Here is a 21,014-nt window from a genome sequence, read left to right on the forward strand (position 1 = left end):
TATCTTTTTGATATGCTGTTGTATTTGGCTAACTAGTATATTGTTCAGAATTTTTGCATCTATGTTCATCAGGGATATTGGTTTTTAGTTTCCTTTTTGGGGGGTCTGTTCTTTCCTGGTTTGGGTATTAGGATGATACTGGTTTCATAGAATGATTTAGGGAGGATTCCCTCTTTCTCTGTCTTTTGAAATAATGTCCATAGGATTGGTACAAATTCTTCTTTCAATGCCTGATAGAATTTAGCTGTGAATCTATCTGGTACTGGATATCTTTTTTTGGCAATTTTTTAAGTTGCCATTTCAATCTTGCTGCTTGTCATTGGTCTGTTCAGAATTTCTATATTTTCCTGGTTTAATCTAGGAGGATTGTGTATTTCCAGGAAATTATCCATCTCCACCAGGTTTTCTAGCTTATGCAGGTAAAGGTGTTCATAGGAGCCTTGAATGGTCTTTTATATTTCTGTGGTATCAGGTGTAATATCTCCCATCTTGTTTGTAATCGAGCGTGTTGAAATCTCTCCTTTTTTTCATGGTTAAGCTTGCTAATGGCCTATCAAATTTATTTGTCTTTTCAAATAAACAGCTTTTTGTTTCATTTATGTTTTTGTTTGTTCATTTTTTGTTTGTTTGTTTGTTTCAATTTCTTTTAGTTAAAGCTCTGATAATGGTTACTTCTTTTCTTCTGTTGGGTTTGGGTTTGGTTTGTTTTTGTTTCCCTAGCTCCTTGAGATATGATCTCAGATTGTCTATTTGTATTTTTCAGACTTTTTGATGTAGGCATTTAATGCTATGAACTTTTCTCTTAGCACCACCCTTTGTATATCCCAGCTGTTTTGTTAGGTTGTGTCACTATTATCATTCAATTTAAAGACATTTTTAATTTCCACTTTGACTTCATTGTTGACCTGATGATCATTCAGGGGCAGGTTAATTTCCATGTATTTTTATGGTTTTGACGGTTTCTTTTGAAGCTGATTTCAAATTTTATTCTGCTGTGGTCTCAGAGAGTACTTTCTATAATTTTTATTTTCTTAAATCTGTTGACACTTGTTTTGTGGCCTGTTATATGATCTGTCTTGAAGAATGCTCCACGTACTGATGAATAGAATGTATATTCTGTAGTTGTTGGGTACAATGGCCTGTAAATATCTGTTAAGTTCATTTGTTCTATGGTATGGTATAAGTCCATTGTTTCTTTGTTGACTTTCTCTCTTGATAACCTGTCTGGTGCTGTCAGTGGAGTCTTGAAGTCCTCCGCTATTATCGTGTTGCTGTAGAATTTTTTTTTTATAAATTTGGGAGTTCCAGTTTTGGCTGCATATATATTTAAGATTGTGATATTTTTCTGTTGGACTAGTTCTTTTATCATTATATTATGTCCTTCTTTGTGGTTTTTAACAGCTGTTGCTTTAAAGTTTGTTTTGCCTGATATAAGAATAGCTACTCATGTTCACTTTTGGTGTCCATTTGCATGAAATATCTTTTTACACCCCTTCATGTTTATGTGAGTCATATGTCCTTAAGTTAGGTGAGCCTCTTGAAGATAGCAGATGCTTGTTTTGTGAATTCTTATTCATTTTTCCATTCTGTACATTTTAAGTGGAGCAGTTAGACTATTCTCATTCAACATTAGTATTGAGATGTAAGGTACTATTATATTTATCCTGCTATATGTTTCCTGCATACCTTGTTTTTTCGTTGTGTTGTCATTTTATAGGCCCTGTGAGATTTACACTTTAAGGAAATTCAATGTTTTTATATTTCAAGGTTTTGTTTCAAGATTTAGAGCTCTTTTTAGCAGTTCTTGTGATACTACCTTGGTAGTGGAGAATTCTCTCAATATTTGTTTGTCCGAAAAAGACTGTTTTCTTCATTTATGAATCTCAGTTTCACTGGATACAAAATTCTTGACTGATAATTTTTTTTAAGGTGGCTAAAGATAGGACCCCAATCCTTTCTCATTTGTAGAGTTTCTGCTGATAAATCTGCAGTTAATATGTAGGTTTGTCTTCATAGGTTACCTTATAGTTTTGCCTCACAGGTCTTAGGATTCTTTCCTTTATCTTAGCTTTAGATAATCTGACGAGTATGTGCCTAGCTGATGATCTTTTTGCAGTGATTTCCCAGTTGTTCTTTAAGCTTCTTGTATTTGCATGTCTAGCTCTCCAGCAAGGCCAGGGAAGTTTTCCTCAAATATTCCCTCAAATATATTTTCCAAACTTTTAGATTTATCTTAGGTTGGTGTTCTAAGAATACCAATTATTGTTAGTTTTGATTGTTGAACAAAATCCTAAACTTCTTAGAGGCTTTGTCATTTTTAAAAAATGCTTTTTTTTTTTTTTTTTTTTTTGTCTTTGTTGGATTGGGTTAATTCAAAAGCCGTGTCTTTGAGCTCTTAAGTTTTTTTTTCTACCTGTTCGATTCTATTACTGAGGCTTTCCAGTGCATTTTTCAATTCTCTCTGTGTCCTTCATTTCCGGAAGTCGTTATTTATTTTATTTATGCTATCTGTGTCTTTGGAGATTTTTCCATTTCTATCTTATTGTTTTTCTCTTTCTTTTATTTCTATAAGTAGAACTTCTTTCTCTGGTGCCCCTTGATTGGCTTAATATATTGACCTTCTGAATTCCTTTTCTCACAATGCAGAGATTCCATCTTGGTTTGATCTATTGCTGGTGAACTAGTGTAATCTTTTGGGGTTGTTAAAGAATCTTGTTTTGTCTTATTGCCAGAAATTTTTATTTTATTTTATTTTTTATTTATTTTTTTTTTTTTATTATACTTTAAGTTCTAGGGTACATGTGCATAACGTGCAGGTTTGTTACATGTGTATACTTATGCCATGTTGGTGTGCTGCACCCATCAACTCGTCAGCACCCATCAATTCATCATTTATATCATGTATAACTCCCCAATGCAATCCCTCCCTCCTCCCCCCTCCCCCCTCCCCATGATAGGCCCCAGTGCGTGATGTTCCCCTTCCCGAGTCCAAGTGATCTCATTGTTCAGTTCCCACCTATGAGTGAGAACATGCGGTGTTTGGTTTTCTGTTCTTGTGATAGTTTGCTAAGAATGATGGTTTCCAGCAGCATCCATGTCCCTACAAAGGACGGAAACTCATCCTTTTTTATGGCTGCATAGTATTCCATGGTGTATATGTGCCACATTTTCTTAATCCAGTCTGTCACAGATGGACATTTGGGTTGATTCCAAGTCTTTGCTATTGTGAATAGTGCCGCAATAAACATACGTGTGCATGTGTCTATGTAGTAGACTAATTTATAATCCTTTGGGTATATACCCAGTAGTGGGATGGCTGGGTCATATGGTACATCTAGTTCTAGATCCTTGAGGAATTGCCATACTGTTTTCCATAATGGTTGAACTAGTTTACAATCCCACCAACAGTGGAAAAGTGTTCCTATTTCTCCACATCCTCTCCAACACCTGTTGTTTCCTGACTTCTTAATGATTGCCATTCTAACTGGTGTGAGATGGTATCTCATTGTGGTTTTGATTTGCATTTCTCTGATGGCGAGTGACGATGAGCATTTTTTCATGTGTCTGTTGGCTGTATGAATATCTTCTTTTGAGAAATGTCTGTTCATATCCTTTGCCCACTTTTTGATGGGGTTGTTTTTTTTTTTCTCGTATATTTGTTTGAGTTCTTTGTAGATTCTGGATATTAGCCCTTTGTCAGATGAGTAGGTTGCAAAAATTTTCTCCCATTCTGTAGGTTGCCTGTTCACTCTGATGGTAGTTTCTTTTGCTGTGCAAAAGCTCTTTAGTTTAATTAGATCCCATTTGTCAATTTTGGCTTTTGCTGCCGTTGCTTTTGGTGTTTTAGACATGAAGTCCTTGCCCATGCCTATGTCCTGAATGGTACTACCTAGATTTTCTTCTAGGGTTTTTATGGTATTAGGTATAACATTTAAGTCTCTAATCCATCTTGAATTAATCTTCGTATAAGGGGTAAGGAAAGGATCCAGTTTCAGCTTTCTACTTATGGCTAGCCAATTTTCCCAGCACCATTTATTAAATAGGGAATCCTTTCCCCATTTCTTGTTTCTCTCAGGTTTGTCAAAGATCAGATGGCTGTAGATGTGCGGTATTATTTCTGAGGACTCTGTTCTGTTCCATTGGTCTATATCTCTGTTTTGGTACCAGTACCATGCTGTTTTGGTTACTGTAGCCTTGTAGTATAGTTTGAAGTCAGGTAGCGTGACGCCTCCAGCTTTGTCCTTTTGACTTAGGATTGTCTTGGCAATGCGGGCTCTTTTTTGGTTCCATATGAACTTTAAAGCAGTTTTTTCCAATTCTGTGAAGAAACACATTGGTAGCTTGATGGGGATGGCATTGAATCTATAAATAACCTTGGGCAGTATGGCCATTTTCACGATATTGATTCTTCCTATCCATGAGCATGGTATGTTCTTCCATTTGTTTGTGTCCTCTTTGATTTCACTGAGCAGTGGTTTGTAGTTCTCCTTGAAGAGGTCTTGACATCCCTTGTAAGCTGGATTCCTAGGTATTTTATTCTCTTTGAAGCAATTGTGAATGGAAGTTCATTCCTGATTTGGCTCTCTGCTTGTCTGTTACTGGTGTATAAGAATGCTTGTGATTTTTGCACATTAATTTTGTATCCTGAGACTTTGCTGAAGTTGCTTATCAGCTTAAGGAGATTTTGGGCTGAGACCATGGGGTTTTCTAAATATCCAATCATGTCATCTGGAACCAGGGACAATTTGACTTCTTCTTTTCCTAACTGGATACCCTTGATTTCTTTCTCTTGCCTGATTGCCCTAGCCAGAACTTCCAACACTATGTTGAATAGGAGTGGTGAGAGAGGGCATCCCTGTCTTGTGCCAGTTTTCAAAGGGAATTTTTCCAGTTTTTGCCCATTCAGTATGATATTAGCTGTGGGTTTGTCATAAATGGCTCTTATTATTTTGAGATACGTTCCATCAATACCGAATTTATTGAGCGTTTTTAGCATGAAGGGCTGTTGAATTTTGTCAAAAGCCTTTTCTGCGTCTATTGAGACAATCATGTGGTTCTTGTCTTTGGTTCTGTTTATATGCTGGATTACGTTTATTGATTTGCGAATGTTGAACCAGCCTTGCATCCCAGGGATGAAGCCCACTTGATCATGGTGGATAAGCTTTTTGATGTGCTGCTGAATCCGGTTTGCCAGTATTTTATTGAGAATTTTTGCATCAATGTTCATCAGGGATATTGGTCTAAAATTCTCTTTTTTTGTTGTGTCTCTGCCAGGCTTTGGTATCAGGATGATGTTGGCCTCATAAAATGAGTTAGGGAGGATTCCCTCTTTTTCTATTGATTGGAATAGTTTCAGAAGGAATGGTACCAGCTCCTCCTTGTACCTCTGGTAGAATTCAGCTGTGAATCCATCTGGTCCTGGACTTTTTTTGGTGGGTAGGCTATTAATTGTTGCCTCAATTTCAGAGCCTGCTATTGGTCTATTCAGGGATTCAACTTCTTCCTGGTTTAGCCTTGGGAGAGTGTAAGTGTCCAGGAAATTATCCATTTCTTCTAGATTTTCTAGTTGATTTGCGTAGAGGCGTTTATAGTATTCTCTGATGGTAGTTTGTATTTCTGTGGGGTCAGTGGTGATATCCCCTTTATCATTTTTTATTGCATCTATTTTATTCCTCTCTCTTTTCTTCTTTATTAGCCTTGCTAGCGGTCTGTCAATTTTGTTGATCTTTTCAAAAAACAAACTCCTGGATTCATTGATTTTTTGGAGGGTTTTTTGTGTCTCTATCTCCTTCAGTTTGGCTCTGATCTTAGTTATTTCTTGCCTTCTGCTAGCTTTTGAATGTGTTTGCTCTTGCCTCTCTAGTTCTTTTAATTGTGATGTTAGAGTGTCAATTTTAGATCTTTCCTGCTTTCTCTTGTGGGCATTTAGTGCTATAAATTTCCCTCTACACACTGCTTTAAATGTGTCCCAGAGATTCTGGTATGTTGTATCTTTGTTCTCATTGGTTTCAAAGAACATCTTTATTTCCGCTTTCATTTCGTTATGTACCCAGTAGTCATTCAGGAGCAGGTTGTTCAGTTTCCATGTAGTTCAGCGGTTTTGATTGAGTTTCTTAGTCTTGAGTTCTAGTTTGATTGCACTGTGGTCTGAGAGACAGTTTGTTATAATTTCTGTTCTTTTACATTTGCTGAGGAGTGCTTTACTTCCAATTATGTGGTCAATTTTGGAATAAGTGCGATGTGGTGCTGAGAAGAATGTATATTCTGTTGATTTGGGGTGGAGAGTTCTATAGATGTCTATTAGGTCCGCTTGGTGCAGAGATGAGTTCAATTCCTGGATATCCTTTTTAACTTTCTGTCTCGTTGATCTGTCTAATGTTGACAGTGGAGTGTTGAAGTCTCCCATTATTATTGTATGGGAGTCTAAGTCTCTTTGTAAGTCCCTAAGGACTTGCTTTATGAATCTGGGTGCTCCTGTATTGGGTGCATATATATTTAGGAGAGTTAGCTCTTCCTGTTGAATTGATCCCTTTACCATTATGTAATGGCCTTCTTTGTCTCTTTTGAATTTTGATGGTTTAAAGTCTATTTTATCAGAGACTAGGATTGCAACCCCTGCTTTTTTTTGTTCTCCATTTGCTTGGTAGATCTTCCTCCATCCCTTTATTTTGAGCCTATGTATGTCTCTGCATGTGAGATGGGTCTCCTGAATACAGCAGACTGATGGGTCTTGACTCTTTATCCAGTTTGCCAGTCTGTGTCTTTTAATTGGAGCATTTAGTCCATTAACATTTAAGGTTCATATTGTTATGTGTGAACTTGATCCTGCCATTAGATATTAACTGGTTATTTTGCTCGTTAGTTGATGCAGTTTCTTCCTAGCCTCGATGGTCTTTACATTTTGGCATGTTTTTGCGATGGCTGGTACTGGTTGTTCCTTTCCATGTTTAGGGCTTCCTTCAGGGTCTCTTGTAAGGCAGGCCTGGTGGTGACAAAATCTCTAAGCATTTGCTTATCTGTAAAGGATTTTATTTCTCCTTCACTTATGAAACTTAGTTTGGCTGGATATGAAATTCTGGGTTTAAAATTCTTTTCTTTAAGAATGTTGAATATTGGCCCCCACTCTCTTCTGGCTTGTAGAGTTTCTGCCGAGAGATCTGCTGTTAGTCTGATGGGCTTCCCTTTGTGGGTAACCCGACCTTTCTCTCTGGCTGCCCTTAAGATTTTTTCCTTCATTTCAACTTTGGTGAATCTGGCAATTATGTGTCTTGGAGTTGCTCTTCTGGAGGAGTATCTTTGTGGCGTTCTCTGTATTTCCTGAATTTGAATGTTGGCCTGCCCTACTAGGTTGTGGAAGTTCTCCTGGATGGTTTCCTGAAGAGTGTTTTCCAACTTGTTTCCATTTTCCCCCTCACTTTCAGGCACCCCAATCAGGCGTAGATTTGGTCTTTTTACGTAATCCCATACTTCTTGTAGGCTTTGCTCATTTCTTTTTCTTCTTTTTTCTTTTGGTTTCTCTTCTCGCTTCATTTCATTCATTTGATCTTCAATCGCTGATACTCTTTCTTCCAGTTGATCGAGTCGGTTACTGAAGCTTGTGCATTTGTCACGTATTTCTCGTGTCATGGTTTTCATCTCTGTCATTTCGTTTATGATCTTCTCTGCATTAATTAGTCTAGCTGTCAATTCTTCCACTCTTTTTTCAAGATTTTTAGTTTCTTTGCGCTGGGTACGTAATTCCTCCTTTAGCTCTGAGAATTTTGATGGACTGAAGCCTTCTTCTCTCCTCTCGTCCAAGTCATTCTCTGACCAGCTTTGATCCGTTGCTGGCGATGGGCTGCGCTCCTTTGCAGGAGGAGATGCGCTCTTATTTTTTGAATTTCCAGCTTTTCTGCCCTGCTTCTTCCCCATCTTTGTGGTTTTATCTGTCTCTGGTCTTTGATGATGGTGACGTACTGATGCGGTTTTGGTATAGGTGTCCTTCCTGTTTGATAGTTTTACTTCTGACAGTCAGAAGGACTGTCTGTTGGTCTGTTGGAGATTGCTTGAGGTCCACTCCAGACCCTGTTTGCCTGGGTATCAGCAGCAGAGGTTGCCGAAGATAGAGTATTGCTGAACAGCGAGTGTACCTGTCTGATTCTTCCTTTGGAAGTTTCCTCTCAGGGGTGTACTCCACCCTGTGAGGTGTGGGGTGTCAGACTGCCCCTAGTGGGGGATTTCTCCCAGCTAGGCTACTCAGGGGTCAGGGACACACCTGAGCAGGCAGTCTGTCCGTTCTCAGATCTCAACCTCCGCGTTGGGAGATCCACGGCTCTCCCTAAAGCTGTCAGACAGAGTCGTTCGCGTCTGCACCGGCTCCTGCTACTTCCCCTGTTGGTCTTCAGCTGTGCGCTGTCCCCAGAGGTGGAGACTACAGAGACAGGCAGGCTTCCTTGAGCTGCTGTGAGCTCCACCCAGTTCGAGCTTCCCAGGGGCTTTGTTTACCTACTTAAGCCTCAGCAATGGCGGGCGCCCCTCCCCCAGCCTCGCTGCTGCCTTGCGGATAGATCGCGGCAGACTGCTGTGTTAGCAGTGAGGGAGGCTTCGTGGGCGTGGGACCCTCCCGGCCAGGTGTGGGATATATTCTGGTGTGCCTGTATGCTTGAAGTGCAGTATTGGGGTGGGAATTACCCGATTTTCCACGTGTTGTGTGTCTCAGTTCCCCTGGCTAGGAAAACGGATCCCCTTCTCCCTTGCGCTTCCAGGTGAGGCGATGCCTCGCCCTGCTTCAGCTCTCGCTGGTCAGGCTGCAGCAGCTGACCAGCACCGATTGTCCGGCACTCCCTAGTGAGATGACCCCAGTACCTCAGTTGAAAATGCAGAAATCACCGGTCTTCTGTGTCGCTCGCGCTGGGAGTTGGAGACTGGAGCTGTTCCTATTCGGCCATCTTGCTCCGCCCGTTTATTTTATTTTTTCTCATTGGGATAGACTATGTCAGAGGGACCACCTGGGACTCAAAGGCTGCTGTTCAGATTCTTTTTTCCCATGGGGTACTCCCTTGATGTTGTGCTCTCCCCTTTTCCCTACAGATGGGGTTTCCTAAAAGCCGAACTACAGTGATTGTTATTTCTTTTCTGCATCTAGCCACCCAGCAGAACTACCAGATTCTGGGCTAGTACTGGTGGGCGCCTTCAAAGCGTTTTGTGATGCGATCTGTCTTCAGGTCTCTAAGCCACGGATACCAGTACATGCTCTGGTGGAGGTAGAAGGGGAGTGAAGTAAACTCTGTGAGGGTCCTTAGTTGCATTTTTGTTAAGTGTGCTGGTTTGGTGTCAGTTGGCCTTCAACCAGGAGGCGGCACTTTCAAGAGTGGATCAGCTGTGGTACTATGGGATCAGACAGTGGCCGGGGCCATAGAGCTCCCAAAAAATTAAATCCTTTGTCTTCAGCTACTAAGGCTTGTAGAGAAATACCATAAGGTGAGTCCAGGTTTAGGTGGTCCAAGCTCAGACTCTCCTTGGGCGGGCTTTCTGCGGCTGCTCTGGGGGATGGAGTTGTGGTTCTCAAGCCAATGCCATTATATCCCCTGGGGCATTTTAGCTGCCTCTGCTGCATCACACATGTCACCAGGGATGTGCAGGAAAGTTGGCAGCCACAGGCTTCACCCAGCTTCCATGCAGCTCACGGTCTGACAGGCTGATCTCACTTCCATGATGCTCCTGCAACAACACCAAGTTTATTGTCTGGCAGCCATTGAGAAGGTCTGAGAACTTGCTGCAGGCTACAAGCCTGCCAGCTGAGAAAGCAAGCCAACTCACAGTTCCTCGGCTGTCCCACAGAGCATGCGGGGGCAACCCACTTTCTTGAAAGCCTCTTTGGATTCTCCAGGCTTTGCTGGTATGTTCCTGCAATAATTTAGGGAGCAAAATTTCACGATGTGGGTCTCCACATGCTGCTCTGTCCATCCAAGTGGAATCTGCAAATTAGTCCTGCCTTCTATCTTCCATTTTTTTTCCTGGAAATCCTCAATTTTATTGATTTCTTTTTTTTATATATTGTGTTTTTATGTTTATGTATTAATTTATTTATTTTTATTTATTTTTTTATTTTTTATTTTTTATTTTATTTTATTTATTTATTTTTATTATACTTTAAGTTCTAGGGTACATGTGCATAATGTGCAGATTTGTTACATATGTATACTTATGCCATGTTGGTGTGCTGCACCCATCAACTCGTCAGCACCCATCAATTCATCATTTATATCATGTATAACTCCCCAATGCAATCCCTCCCTCCTCCGCCCTCCCCATGATAGGCCCCGGTGTGTGATGTTTCCCTTCACGAGTCCAAGTGATCTCATTGTTCAGTTCCCACCTATGAGTGAGAACATGCGGTGTTTGGTTTTCTGTTCTTGTGATAGTTTGCTAAGAATGATGGTTTCCAGCTGCATCCATGTCCCTACAAAGGACGCAAACTCATCCTTTTTTATGGCTGCATAGTATTCCATGGTGCATATGTGCCACATTTTCTTAATCCAGTCTGTCACTGATGGACATTTGGGTTGATTCCAAGTCTTTGCTATTGTGAATAGTGCCGCAATAAACATACGTGTGCATGTGTCTTTGTAGTAGAATAATTTATAATCCTTTGGGTATATACCCAGTAGTGGGATGGCTGGGTCATATGGTACATCTAGTTCTAGATCCTTAAGGAATTGCCATACTGTTTTCCATAATGGTTGAACTAGTTTACAATCCCACCAACAGTGTAAAAGTGTTCCTATTTCTCCACATCCTCCCCAACAACTGTTGTTTCCTGACTTCTTAATGATTGCCATTCTAACTGCTGTGAGATGGTATCTCATTGTGGTTTTGATTTGCATTTCTCTGATGGCTAGTGATGATGAGCATTTTTTCATGTGTCTGTTGGCTGTATGAATGTCTTCTTTTAAGAAATGTCTGTTTATATCCTTTGCCCATTTTTTGATGGGGTTGTTTGTTTTTTTCTTGTATATTTGTTTGAGTTCTTTGTAGATTCTGGATATTAGCCCTTTGTCAGATGAGTAGGTTGCAAAAATTTTCTCCCATTCTGTAGGTTGCCTGTTCACTCTGATGGTAGTTTCTTTTGCTGTGCAAAAGTTCTTTAGTTTAATTAGATCCCATTTGTCAATTTTGGCTTTTGCTGCCGTTGCTTTTGGTGTTTTAGACATGAAGTCCTTGCCCATGCCTATCTCCTGAATGGTACTACCTAGATTTTCTTCTAGGGTTTTTATGGTATTAGGTCTAAAATTTAAGTCTCTAATCCATCTTGAATTGATTTTCGTAAAAGGAGTAAGGAAAGGATCCAGTTTCAGCTTTCTACTTATGGCTAGCCAATTTTCCCAGCACCATTTATTAAATAGGGAATCCTTTCCCCATTTCTTGTTTCTCTCAGGTTTGTCAAAGAGCAGATGGCTGTGGATGTGTGGTATTATTTATGAGGACTCTGTTCTGTTCCATTGGTCTATATCTCTCTTTTGGTACCAGTACCATGCTGTTTTGGTTACTGTAGCCTTGTAGTATAGTTTGAAGTCAGGTAGCGTGACGCCTCCAGCTTTGTCCTTTTGACTTAGGATTGTCTTGGCAATGCGGGCTCTTTTTTGGTTCCATATGAACTTTAAAGCAGTTTTTTCCAATTCTGTGAAGAAACTCATTGGTAGCTTGATGGGGATGGCATTGAATCTATAAACAAACTTGGGCAGTGTGGCCATTTTCACGATATTGATTCTTCCTATCTATGAGCATGGTATGTTCTTCCATTTGTTTGTGTCCTCTTTGATTTCACTGAGCAGTGGTTTGTAGTTCTCCTTGAAGAGGTCCTTTACATCCCTTGTAAGCTGGAATCCTAGGTATTTTATTCTCTTTGAAGCAATTGTGAATGGAAGTTCATTCCTGATTTGGCTCTCTGCTTGTCTGTTACTGGTGTATAAGAATGCTTGTGATTTTTGCACATTAATTTTGTATTCTGAGATTTTGCTGAAGTTGCTTATCAGCTTCAGGAGATTTTGGGCTGAGATAATGGGGTTTTCTAAATATACAATCATGTCATCTGCAAACAGGGACAATTTGACTTCTTCTTTTCCTAACTGGATACCCTTGATTTCTTTCTCTTGCCTGATTGCCCTAGCCAGAACTTCCAGCACTATGTTGAATAGGAGTGGTGAGAGAGAGCATCCCTGTCTTGTGCCAGTTTTCAAAGGGAATTTCTCCAGTTTTTGCCCATTCAGAATGATATTAGCTCTGGGTTTGTCATAAATAGCTCTTATTATTTTGATGTACGTTCCATCAATACCGAATTTATTGAGCGATTTTTAACAGGAAGGGCTGTTGAGTTTTGTCAAAAGCCTTTTCTGCATTTATTGAGATAATCATGTGGTTCTTGTCTTTGGTTCTGTTTATATGCTGGATTACGTTTATAGATTTGCGAATGTTGAACCAGCCTTGCATCCCAAGGATAAAGCCCACTTGATCATGGTGGATAAGCTTTTTGATGTGCTGCTGGATCCGGTTTGCCAGTATTTTATTGAGAATTTTGCATCAATGTTCATCAGAGATATTGGTCTAAAATTCTCTTATTTGTTGTGTCTCTGCCAGGCTTTGGTATCAGGATGTTGGCCTCATAAAATGAGTTAGGGAGGATTCCCTCTTTTTCTATTGATTGGAATAGTTTCAGAAGGAATGGTACTAGCTCCTCCTTGTACCTCTGGTAGAATTCAGCTGTGAATCCATCTGGTCCTGGACTTTTTTTGGTGGGTAGGGTATTAATTGTTGCCTCAATTTCAGAGCCTGCTATTGGTCTATTCAGGGATTCCACTTCTTCCTGGTTTAGTCTTGGGAGAGTGTAAGTGTCCAGGAAAATATCCATTTCTTCTAGATTTTCTAGTTGATTTGCGTAGAGGCGTCTATAGTATTCTCTGATGGTTGTTTGTAATTCTGTGGGGTCGGTGGTGATATCCCCTTTATCATTTTTTATTGCGTCTATTTGATTCCTCTCTCTTTTCTTCTTTATTAGACTTGCCAGCGGTCTGTCAATTTTGTTCATCTTTTCAAAAAACAAACTCCTGGATTCATTGATTTTTTGAAGGGTTTTTTGTGTCTCTATTTCCTTCAGTTCTGCTCTGATCTTAGTTATTTCTTGCCTTCTGCTAGCTTTTGAATGTGTTTGCTCTTGCTTCTCTAGTTCTTTTAATTGTGATCTTAGAGTGTCAATTTTAGATCTTTCCTGCTTTCTATTGTGGGCATTTAGTGCTATAAATTTCCCTCTACACACTGCTTTAAATGTGTCCCAGAGATTCTGGTATGTTGTATCTTTGTTCTCATTGGTTTCAAAGAACATCTTTATTTCTGTCTTCATTTCGTTATGTACCCAGTAGTCATTCAGGAACAGGTTACTCAGTTTCCATGTAGTTGAGCGGTTTTGGTTGATTTTCTTAGTCCTGAGTTCTAGTTTGATTGCACTGTGGTCTGAGAGACAGTTTTTGATAATTTATGTTCTTTTACGTTTGCTGAGGAGTGCTTTACTTCCAATTATGTGGTCAATTTTGGAATAAGTGTGATGTGGTGCTCAGAAGAATGTATATTCTGTTGATTTGTTTGGAGAGTTCTATAGATGTCTATTAGGTCTGCTTGCTGCAGAGATTAGTTCAATTCCTGGATATCCCTGTTAATTTTCCTTCTTGTTGATCTCTCTAATGTTGACAGTGGGGTGTTGAAGTCTCCCATTATTATTGTATGGAAGTCTAAGTCTCTTTGTAAGTCTCTAAGGGCTTGCTTTATGAATCTGGGTGCTCCTGTATTGGGTGCATATATATTTAGGATAGTTAGCTCTTCCTGTTGAATTGATCCCTTTACCATTATGTAATGGCCTTCTTTGTCTCTTTTGATCTTTGATGGTTTAAAGTCTGTTTTATCAGAGACTAGGATTGCAACCCATGCTTTTTTTGTTCTCCATTTGTTTGGTAGATCTTCCTCCATCCCTTTATTTTGAGCCTATGTATGTCTCTCCTTGTGAGATGGGTCTCCTGAATACAGCAGACTCATGGTTCTTGACTCTTTATCCAATTTGCCAGTCTGTGTCTTTTAATTGGAGCATTTAGTCCATTTACATTTAAGGTTAATATTGTTATGTGTGAACTTGATCCTGCCATTATGATATTAACTGGTTATTTTACTCGTTAGTTGATGCAGTTTCTTCCTAGCCTTGATGGTCTTTACATTTTGGCATGTTTTTGCAATGGCTGGTACCGGTTGTTCCTTTCCATGTTTAGTGCTTCCTTCAAGGTCTCTTGTAAGGCAGGCCTGGTGGTGACCAAATCTCTAAGCATTTGCTTATCTGTAAAGGATTTTCTTTCTCCTTCATTATGAAACGTAGTTTGGCTGGATGTGAAATTCTGGGTTTAAAATTTTTTTCTTTAAGAATGTTGAATATTGGCCCCCACTCTCTTCTGGCTTGTAGAGTTTCTGCCAAGAGATCTGATGTTAGTCTGATGGGCTTCCCTTTGTGGGTAACTCAACCTTTATCTCTCGCTGACCTTAAGATTTTTTCCTTCATTTCAACTTTGATGAATCTGGCAATTATGTGTCTTGGAGTTGCTCTTCTGGAGGAGTATCTTTGTGGCGTTCTCTGTATTTCCTGAATTTGAATGTTGGCCTGCCCTACTAGGTTGGGGAAGTTCTCCTGGATGATATCCTGAAGAGTGTTTTCCAACTTGGTTCCATTTTCCCCCTCACTTTTAGGCACCCCAATCAGACGTAGATTTGGTCTTTTTACATAATCCCATACTTCTTGCAGGCTTTGTTCATTTCTTTTTCTTCTTTTTTCTTTTTTTTTCTCTTCTCGCTTCATTTCATTCATTTGATCCTCAATCGCTGATACTCTTTCTTCCAGTTGATCAAGTCGGTTACTGAAGCTTGTGCATTTATCACATATTTCTCGTGTCATGGTTTTCATCTCTGTCTGTTCGTTTATGGCCTTCTCCTCATCAATTATTCTGGTTATCAATTCTTCCACTGTTTTTTCAAGATTTTTAGTTTCTTTGCACTGGGTACGTAATTCCTCCTTTAGCTCTGAGAGGTTTGATGGTCTGAAGCCTTCTTCTCTCATCTCATCAAAGTCATTCTCCGTCCAGCTTTGATCGGTTGCTGGGGATAAGCTGCGTTCCTTTGGAGGGGGAGATGCGCTGTTATTCTTTGAATTTCCATCTTTTCTGCCCTGCTTTTTCCCCATCTTTGTGGTTTTATCTGCCTCTGGTCTTTGATGATGGTGACGTACTGATGGGTGTTGGTGTGGGTGTCCTTCCTGTTTGTTAGTTTTCCTTCTAACAGTCAGACCCCTCAGCTATAGGTCTGTTGGAGATTGCTTGAAGTCCACTCCAGACCCTGTTTGTCTGGGTGTCAGCAGCAGAGGCTGCAGAAGATAGAATACTGCTGAACAGCGAGTGCACCTGTCTGATTCTTGCTTTGGAAGCTTCCTCTCAGGGGTGTACTGCACCGTGTGAGGTGTTGGGTGTCGGTCTGCCCCTAGCGGGGGATGTCTCCCAGTTAGGCTACTCAGGGGTCAGGGACCCACTTGAGCAGGCAGTCTGTCCGTTCTCAGATCTCATCCTCCGTGTTGGGAGATCCACTGCTCTCTTCAAAGCTGTCACACAGAGTCGTTTGCATCTGCAGAGGTTTCTGCTGCTTTTGTTGTTGTTGTAGTTGTTGTTTAGCTGTGCCCTGTCCCCAGAGGTGGAGTCTACAGAGACAGGCAGGCTTCCTTGAGCTGCTGTGAGCTCCACTGAGTTCGAGCTTCCCAGTGGCTTTGTTTACCTACTTAAGCCTCAGCAATGACGGGTGCCCCTCCCCCAGCCTCGCTGCTGCCTTGCGGTTAGATTGCAGACTGCTGTGCTAGCAATGAGGGAGGCTCTGTGGCCATGGGACCATCCCGGCCAGGTGTGGGATATAATCTCCTGGTGTTTCCGTTTGCTTAAAGCGCAGTATTGGGGTGTGAGTTCCCTGATTTTCCAGGTGTTGTGTGTCTCAGTTTCCCTGGCTAGAAAAACTGATTCCCTTTCCCTTGTGCTTCCCAGGTGAGGCGATGCCTCACCCTGTTTCAGCTTTTGCTGTTCGGGCTGCAGCAGCTGAACAGCACCGATTATCCGGCACTCCCTGGTGAGATAAACCCAGTACTTCAGTTGAAAATGCAGAAATCACCTGTGTTCTGTGTCGCTCGCGCTGGGAGCTGGAGACTGGACCTGCTCCTATTCGGCCGTCTTGCTCCGCCCCCCTATTGTTCATTTCTGAATACCTCTGCTGGCTGTAAGGCTACCTGTTTTTCAACAGCAGTTAGACTTTGGGTTAGAAGTAACATAAAGTTTTCCCATGCAAGATTAAACACATGGGTTGGATTTTGGAAAACCTTTATGTATTTATCAGGGTCATCAGAGAACCCACCTAGGTCCTCCTTTATTTGCCTAAGGTTTGCAATGAAAAGGAAACTTGAACCCTAGTGGCAACATGCCCATCTGGCATTTCCTGCAGGGGAAACTGTGAAGTTGGGAGTTTCTTGAGTGGCACAACTGGAGGAGCTAATGATTTGGCTACTTGGAGCCCCAAATAAGTGGGACAGGTAGGGCACCCAGAAGTTGCATTTGAGGCTTCCGCAATGGTTTGTCTCTCTCACTTTGGATAATCAGCCTTTGTAGGCTTGCCTATCATGGCTGCCAAGAGGGCAGAGTAAACTGTACAATGCTTACAAAGTTTTGGGTTTTCCCAAAAAGCAAAAAAAGGCCTGTACATAGAGAACCTTGGACCACTTTTCCTCCCACTTACAGAAAAGATCTAGATGCTGAATATTATAGAAATCAAGACTTTCCTCAGAAGGTCTGGCTTGTTCATCCCCAAGGTCACACCCTTGTGCAATAGGATATAAGTAGTTTTCTCTTCAGAGTCTCAGGGTCAAAGAAATTCCAGTGATTCAAAATGCACTCAAGGGGAGTATGGTTTGTTAGCCATCTAAAAGAGAGGAGGGAGAGAAGGCACCCTTCAGTTCAATTCCTGCCTTTTACATGACCCAGGGTGGAGAGAAGGATAAAGGGGCATTCCTCCTCTCCTCCTTCCTCCTTTCCTCTGGGTCCTGGAGACCATCATAGGTGCCACCCCATGGATATAAGCATGACCTTTATTCATGATCAGGAAGAAGTTAGTCAGCAGGATTTATTCATGCTTACTTGTTCAAAATTCTAGCCCCCCATCCTGTTGGATTCTTAGACCTACCCAGCCAAGACTTGGAGAGACTGTGTAGTAGTTGGACCTGGGCAAGACTTCTTAATGGAGGGAGTGCCCTAAAATCATCTCTGGCTTCCCTTGCTATGGCCCAAGCAAAAAATCAAAATCCCACAGAATGGGACTCATTAACTTCTAAGCATAAAATATCTTTTCTTTTTAAATTCCAATGTAATTGAATGCAAAACAAGTGCTTCAAAAGTGTAAAAATTGAATCACTGCCCTTTTGATGGTGACAGTATTGAAGCTGAGAACTGTCTTATCAAAACAGCTTCTTCTGGCTGTTGAAAGTGGAATTTTTCTGTCTACAAATAGAACATTGGCCCTAATCACTGATAGAAGGACGTGAAAGGAAAAAAAATTGTGAAACTTGAGGATTGGGACGAGAGCTGACAAGGCTCCACACAGAGAAAAATTCTAGTCCACTAGGTGGCGCTGTAGGGTTAGAAATGTTAGTTAAAAACTGACTCCAAATTCTTTTCAGGTGAAAGAAAAAGAGGTTTGTGGTTTGATACACTGTCCCTATAGCATGCCTCCCAGTATAAGAAAATTAACTAGTCTTATAAGGAAATTGTTGAAATTCATTGGACAATGCTGAACTCTTACATGAAGGAAAAAAAACAACCCAAATGGAGAGAAGGGTGTTGACTCTGGTTGAAGTATCCTCCCATACGGTGCTGTAAATGTCCATCATTGAGGGACAGAAGGGACCTTACTAGGTGAGTAATTAGACTGAAATCTTGAATTCCCTCTGTTTTTAAGAAATCACCAAAACAACAACTCTTTGAATTACAGTCCTGCTTACTAAGACACCGACTAATTCTGTCCAGCAAGACTATATCTCTAGGTTGCAAAACCATTCACCACATTGTATGCCAAGAAGGAATAGGAGACATGACAGCCACAAGAGGAAAGAAAGAAAATATGACAGGAAAAGACTGGAAGTCTTTGTGTGGACACCCTGACAGGCTGTCAGGAACTGGAGTTAGTCGACTGGCTTTTAGAAAACACTGGGGTGTAGCCCTAGCCAGAAATCTTCTGTTGCCCTAGGACCTCCTTCCAATCCCACGTGATGGCTTAGGCCCTCAGTGAAAGAAAACTAGACTGGAATAGACAAGACGTCTCAGAAATGAAAGTAAATATTTAAAGCTCCGCTCTTACTCACCCTTCTGATGAATTCCCTTCTTCTTGGCGAATGCACCAAGATGAAACAGTCTTTCATTGTTTAATACCCGGGGTTCTTGTCCTACCTCCAAGAAAATAAAGGAGCGCGAGCACAAAGGTAAGATTAGAGCAAACGTTTAATAAGTGAAAGAAAAAAGCTCTCTGCCAGCAGAGAGGGAGTCCTGAATGGGAGTATCCACTGTGAGGCTGGGGTCTGGGGTTTTTATGGACTGGAAAAGGGAAGGAATTTACTTAGTCTGCCGGCTGTCTTGGGAAATGCATGGCTCAGCTTGTCCTGTGGCCTTGGCCTAGGACCAATCAGGGGCTAAAGTGATGATTTCTAGAGGCTGCTTAGCTTGGTCCAGAACCCATCAGAAGCTAAAGTGAAACCTTGTCCGGGGACCTTGGACGGGGACCAATCAGAGGCTGAAGTGATGATTCATAGAAGCCAGACTTATAGTCCTAATAAAGGAGAATGCCCACTGGAACCCACAGGACCCCACGGTGCGCATGCCTACAAAGGGAAAAGAAACTCTTCCTGGCAGCCCACTGACTATACAAAGGAAAAAGGCATTTCTATGCCAGGCCTTGTTCCCTTATCTGAGTGAGCTGGAGGTTTGTGCAAGGTTTTATCCAAATGGGCTGGAGGTTTTTCTATCTGTGCATCTTTGGACATGCCACCAGGCACAAAACTCTGTGATAGTACCCTTATCAGTGCTTGCAGCTTGAATGTTTTGTCCAGGCTTCTTTTTACGTTATGTGGGAATGAGACACTGACACATGGGCCAGGGGCTCCCTGCGAAACTTCCCTTGTTATCTACCTAAGGTAAGCTAACTAACTCCTTTCAATATCAATACTTCAATGTATCTTTTTTCAGAGAAATAGAAAAAAAATGTGTAAATTTGTATGCAACTACAAAAGATACAGTATACAAAAACAATCTTGAACAAAAAACAAAGCTGGATACATCACTCTCCTTGATTTCAAAGCGTATTACCCAGTAATTGTTTAAAAAACAAAACAAAACAAAAACATAGTACCAAAGATATTGAGTGACCAAGGCAGGAGGATTACTTGAGCCCAGGAGTTCAAGACTAGCCTAGGCAACGTAGGAAAACATCTCTACAAAAAAAAAAAAAAAAAAAAAAAAAAAAAAAAAAAAAAAAAACTGTTAGCCAGGAATGGTGGAATTCACCTGTAGTATCAGCCATTCAGGAGGCTGAATCAGGAGGATTGCTTGAACATGGGAGGTCGAGGCTTCAGTGAGCTAGGGCACCACTGCACTCCAACCTGAGCAATAAATTGTGAGTGTCTCAAACACACACACATACACTGACAAATGCAACGGAATTAAAATCTTAAAAATAATCCCATGCATTTATGGTTAACTATTTTTAACAAAGGTGTTAAGAACACACAATGAGAAAAAAAGTCTCATCGGTAAATGGTGTTGGGAAAACTGAATATCCACATGCAAAAGAATAAAATTAGACCCTTATCTTACACAATATACAAAAGTCAACTCAAATGAATTAAAGATTTGAATATAACACCCACATATTAAAACTGGTAGAAGAAAACGTAAGGGAAAAGCTCCACAAATTGATAGTTTTTATTAGTGTATTTTGACCAATTCGGTTTAAAGTAATTATTGGGTTAGTCTTATGTGTGTCATTTATTACTTATGTTTTGGTTTTTTTTCTCCTCATTCTTGTTCCTCTGTTTCTTTTTTTTTTTCCCCCCTCAGGTTACTTGAAAAAAATTAGTATTTTATCTTAATTTCTCTATTATTTTTGAAAGAATATTAGATTTCTAACTATAGTGATTGTATTGAACATTGTAATATATGTATGTCACTTGTCACAGTGTAGTACTATCAATATTTTGTGTCTTCAAGTTTAGTGTAAAAACCTCACTTAAATTTACTTTACCTGTCACACTTTAACTATTGTTGCCTTGAGTATCAGAAGGCTGTGTAATTCTGGTTTTAATATTATCTAATTCATAAAAGTAATGAAGATAAGAAGAGTCTGGTGCATGTGCCCACATTTCTGTCCTTACTGTTGTTCTGTTTCTATTCCTAATCCTCCAAGATTTCTTCTTTTATTATTCACTTTTTGCTTAAAGAACTTCCTATAAACAGTTAAAAGAGAAGAACTACTAGCAACAATATATTTCACTTTTTCTTTATTTAATAAAGTCTTTATCCTTCATTCTTGAGAGTTATTTTCTCTGGATATAGAAGTATCAATAGTTCTTTTCTTTCAACATTTGACAAATATTGTACTACTTTTCTCAAGCTTCAATAATTTTAGACAAGAAATTCATTTCATTCTATTCAGTGTTTATAGGGTGTATATTATTTTGTCTGCATGCTTTCAAGATTTTTTTTCTTATCTTCAGTTATCGAAATTTTATTATGTGTCTTGGCATGGATTCCTAAGCAATTATATTGTTTGGAGTTTTCTCAGTTTTGTGGGTCTACAGTCTTGTTGCTATTTAAATTCTGAGATGTTTTCAGTCATTTTTGTCTTGAAATACTGTTTTAGCCACTCCTTCCCTCTCC

This window comes from Rhinopithecus roxellana, chromosome 7 (assembly GCF_007565055.1).
Source record: "Rhinopithecus roxellana isolate Shanxi Qingling chromosome 7, ASM756505v1, whole genome shotgun sequence".
NCBI lineage: Eukaryota > Metazoa > Chordata > Mammalia > Primates > Cercopithecidae > Rhinopithecus > Rhinopithecus roxellana.